Raw genomic sequence first — 5,803 nt, forward strand, 5'->3', positions numbered from 1 at the left:
TATATAAAATTTATAAAATAAAATTCAAGAATCATGAACGGGGTTTTAGTTCAAAATTTTCAACTTTTTTTTCAAAAACTTGGAATATGTGATAACAATGTTTAGAAGATATATTTTTATTTGGGAAAGATAAAAATACAAACTTTGAATATGTAACAAGAGTGTTTAGAAGATATATAGTTTTAATCGACAAAGATAAAAGTATAAGAAAATTTATTAAAAAAGAGTGTAATGGATAAGTGTATGTAATTTCACATGTACAAATTTATTTATTTATTTATTAAATTGCGGCTTTATTAATAAAATGAAAAAAGAAAAAAACTAGTACTCCCTCCGTCCATAATTTAAAGCCCCACTTTGGTGTGGGACACGGAGACTAAGAAAGCTGAAAAATGTGATGTTGATGAAATATAAGGGTAGTTGACTAAAGTGATAAAGATAATTAACTAAAGTGATAAAGATGTTGTGAATGAGTCCACTAGTGATAAAGTGTAGTAAATATAGAATATAAAAATGATAAATGTGTTTTAAGGTGGGTCTATTAGTGGCAAAGAGTAGTAAATATAGGAAAAGAAGAAGAGTAAAAAAGTACAAAAAAACAGAATAAGAGTTTAATTTGTGGACAAAAATTTAAGAACAAGTATGGCTTTAAATTGTAGACTGATGGAGTATTTCTTTTCTATTTATGATTAAATGTAACAAGTAGGTAAGATGGTAAAGAGTTAGGTTAATATTTGATAGGTCTTAAAATCAATTCATTTTTAATATTTTTTTCTTATTTTTTATTTCTATTTTCTTATTTTGTATCTTCAATTTATTTTATTAAATATTCGTCGAATATAATTATTTTATTTTTGTTTTCTTATGATGTATGTATGTGATAGATATAAGTGTTTTTTTTAATCTCTTATTTTAATTTGAAATCATATTATTTTATTAAATAATTTTTATAAATCGGCTCAAATTAAATTTTATCCGTTCAATTCAAATATACTAATTTCTCATAATTATTTTTAAATTTTTTCTTATTTTTCATTTCTATTTTTTGTTTTGTATCTTCAATTTATTTTATTTAATTTTCATTGAATATACTTTTTTTTTTCTATTTTCTTAATTATGTCATGTGTATGTAATACATATACATGTTTGTTTTATTCTACCAATTATTTATCCATATCGACACAATTCAAACTCCAAATCCATATATATATATATATATATGGAATAAAAAATAATTGATCATTTACGTACATCATGGAATGTGTAATGTGTACGTGTATAAAATATTACATACAATTATGGAAAGAAGAGTATTAATTGATGATTAAGGAAATAATAATACATCCAAAATAGTTTAAGGATATTTTAGTCATAAAATTTTCTATGTAATTTCAAGGGTATTATGGCTCCATATAATTTCCCTTTAAAAAAGTAGGAGTATTAATTATTACAAAATTATTCCAAATTAAAAGCATGCTTCAACACCTGAATTGAATGGGCGTTACGCAAAGAATAATTTAAATTAGATAATCGATTTTTCAGCCCCTCATATTAGATTTCTTTTCTTTTTTGGAGACAAAAATTCTTAGCAATTTCCAATAAAAAAAAAAATCTTAGCAATTTATTACAGATATGGTTTTTTATCTGTTGTAGTCTAACTTTATTTGGAGTGTGATAAATGATTTATTCGTTTCAATTTGAAGCTATGCCTATTAATTATTATATATAAATAGGAGTAGATGTACTATTACATCCTATTTTTATATCTAACTAGTGCGCCCTCCCGTGCGATGCACGGCCACGATATATTTATTTATTTTTAAAATTTGAAATTATGTAAAAATATTACTCCCTCCGTCCATGAAAAGAACTTCCTAGGAGGGAGTGACACGGATTTTAAGAAAAAATATTGTTGAGTGTATTGAGAGTGGATAAAAGGTAGTTGAATGTATTGAGAGTGGTGAAAATGTGTTATAATTAATATTGGGAGTTGTGAAAAGTGAAAAGTAAGAGGATTATAAGTGGTCGGGTTTAGTCCAAAAATAGGTAGGAAGTTCTTTTGTGGACGTCCCAAAAAGGAAAGATATGAAGTTCTTTCGTGGACGGAGTGAGTATTATTTATGAATCAAATTAATTAATAACAAAAAATATATTAATTTAAATATTAGTATTTGATTTAAAATAGTGTATAGTAATAATTTTATCAACTTAATAAGTAGGAGTATAAAATTAAGTTCAATGAGTATTGTATAATAATAATTAAATTTATCGAAAGTTTTTTGTTATTGATTATTATTTTCTATTAAAATTAAAATTAATAAATACTTTTATAATATTGTCTCGATATTTGTTGATAATTGTGCATTATATTTTTTAATTAATATTTTTAATTTAAATATTTTTATGTATGCTTTGATAAAATAATTCAACAAATAAATATTATATTTTTTTAATCAAAAGATAAGAGAAGATATATAAATTTTGTAGGAGAAAGAGATACAAATAGAAATAATATAATAACAAAATAAGGAGAAAGATAAAAAAATAAATAATACTGTAAAAGAGATAGGAGAGAGAAAAATAATCACTTTAAAATTTTAAATTATAATAAATTATTTATTTCAAATTCATATTTAATGAATTATAAATCAAATTGAAGATCTTGTCATGATCTTTAACTTAAGATACACATCAAATATATTTTTATAAAAGACGAAAAAGAAGTAAAATAAAAGAATTGGGTTTTGATTTTGTTTTAATCTTAGTCAGCAATTTAATCTTAGTTAGAAATTAATTACGTGGAAAAAAATAATCCACATAAGTTTCAACTCATCACTCCGATGGCCGGAAAAAAATGAGGAGACGAAATTGCAAAAATTGAAAAGGTTATGATTTAATTCGCCACACTTTAAAAGTCACGTTGAAATTGCAAATTTAAAATTGTTCGTGATTTTATTTGCAAAACCCCCCTTAAATTTTCAACAATACTTACTAACATTAAAGTTGACAGTTTTTCTCTAAAAAATGATGGCAGTTTTTGTTTTCTTTTTTGAATTAACAATTTCGGCTGTTTCTAATTACATGGATTAAGCAATTTTTTCCCATAAATTCCAATTATATCCTTGCAATTGAAATTATTTACATTTACTTTGCTTTTTATATATATAAAGATTCAAGGAAATAATATAGTATGATGTACTATTATAAATTACGCATGCATCTTCACAAATTTTGGTTATACCTATACGATCTTTACTTATTTTACCTTTTAAGGGTAGATTAATGATTTAATATATACAAGAGATAATAACTTTTTTTGTTTTGTTTTGTATCTAGAATTCTTCAAAATTATGATAAAATTTATCTTGTCTAGATATATGTTATTCGAAAGGGTTAATTAATTGCATATAAATTAGTGAACTCTCGACAAATTCTATTTTGCATATGAATTTTAAAATCTTTATTAAAATTATTCAACTATTAATTTTTTCTCATTTTACATATTTACTGATTTTTCGGCCAAACTTTGGGCCTAAAACATCGTTTTCATCTAACTATACAATATGACGTCATTTCTATTTTTTCACACGGTTATATTTATGCCACACAAGCATATTCATGCCAAGCGAACATATTTATGCCATGTTACCATGACGAAAAATGGCGAATATACAAACTTAGAAAAAAATACTAATAGTTGAGTGATTTTAATAAAGATTTTAAAATTCGTGTGCAAAATGAGAATTTGTTGAAAATTCAATAATTTATGTGATGAGGATAATATGTGTTAATATACCTTTAAATAACCATTTTACTCCATAAAAGGTTAATGGTAGCTATAAAAATAAAAATATATTAATTTTAATCACTTTTTGTATAAATAGACTATTTTACTATAAATAAAATTATGAAAAAAAAAATATATCTAACTAAAAGAAAAGAAAAGAAAATTAAAAATTGAAACAATAAGAAAGAAACATAAAAACACGACCTAACCAAGTAGGGGCGATTCTGGGCTATGCGCGGGGTGGTCAACTGTACAGGGCCCCAAAATATATAAATCTTTATAAGTATTATATGTATATATCATTATTAAAACCCCTTTTATTTTTTAAATGTTCAAAACAGTGGTGAAGGCATTTTCTTAATATCTTTAGACTTGCTATCAATCCTTCTTAGCAGTGATTTTTTCTAATATTTGCAAATTTTATGTTGAAATTTATGTCTCTACATTTTTTCCTCAAAATCTTCTTTATTTTATCTTCTCTTTTCTAAGTTTTTTTCAACTACCTCTCAAACTAGACAAGGTAATTTTTTAAAAATTTTCAATCTATTTTATATTTTAATTTTTTTTTCTCAACTATGAATAGCTAGAGAACCCAAATTTAAGAAATTTTTAATCATATAGTATATATATTTCTCAACTATGAATAAAAGGCCCAAATTTAGAAAAATACAATCATATTTTGTCAACTATCAAATATATTCTCAATTATGAATAAAGGTCCCAAATTTAAGAATTCACATAGTGCGCGTATTTTCTTTTATTCCCGCCCCTGTACCCAACGCTACAAACTCGTCTTATCCAAGGTTCCGATGAGCACTGCCACATCCACCCTCACTTTATCCCATCTCCGACGAACAACAAAGCACTGGCACTATCCACTCTTACCCCTACCTTTCGTCTACACAACACACAACACACAACTCAAGTCGTTGCCGTCGAGCCTTTCCATTGGCTTCAATTAAGCAATCGTCGTCTGGCTTTATACAAAGGAGGGGAGGGTAAGGTTTTGATTTTTTTTAATCTAAACTTTTGTAAAATAAAATTCAAAATTTGTAAATTTAGATTATTATAAAAATATTTTGATAAGAGTATTTATAATTAATATATTTTTATTTTTATAGTCACTATAACTTTTACTTAAATAAAAATGGCTATTTTAGTTTTTATTTCTATTTAAATTATTCACTTAACTACGAGTATATCACCCATCACCATGCTAGTACTCCCTCGGTCCCATTTATATTGGCCCCCTTGCCATTTTGGGTTATCCCAATTGTATTGGCCTCTTTCTTAAAACAACAAAAATAAAGGTTCTTAAGTGGGCAAAAGTAAAGCACTCCACCTACTTAACTCATAAATAAAGACTTTCTTAATCTTCGTGCCCAAAAGTAAAGGGGCCATTACAAATAGGACGGAGGGAGTATATCATAACATAACATTATGTTGTAAATATAATATATGAAAAAACTAAAAAGAAGATTCATCCTATAATTAGATGCAGGTGATGTGGGCAGCAAAGGAAAAGGGGGCGCCCAAATCAACGGCCTTAAATATTGGACCATAGACACTAATACACTTTCCAACAAAATCTCAAAGGACCAACATCCTCTCAAATGTCCCATTCTCCAAAAACCCACGAGCACCCTCTTCTAAAAAGTACTATTTTTATTAATAAAATAAAATCAACACTAAAAAAATTCAAGATTTCTTGTTCCTCTCAACTTCCATCTAAGCTAACTGGGCATAGAAATAAGTAGGGATGTCAATGCAGCCCGAAACCCGTGGGCCGATCCGAATAACCCGACAAAATTAGAGGGTTAGGGTTGCAAAATCGCAACCCGAAAAAACCTCCAGCCCGATTAGCCCGCACCCGACTAACCCGAAACCCGATAGGGCTAGCCCGAAAACCCGATGGGCTGACGAAATTGTGACTGATGCATCCAGTTATAACTTCTGCTATGTTTAGATCTATGGTATTTGCTTACATATATATGTAGCCTCATTAAAAAAAGTGAA

The sequence above is a fragment of the Salvia miltiorrhiza genome, chromosome 2 (assembly GCF_028751815.1).
Source record: "Salvia miltiorrhiza cultivar Shanhuang (shh) chromosome 2, IMPLAD_Smil_shh, whole genome shotgun sequence".
Taxonomy (NCBI): domain Eukaryota; kingdom Viridiplantae; phylum Streptophyta; class Magnoliopsida; order Lamiales; family Lamiaceae; genus Salvia; species Salvia miltiorrhiza.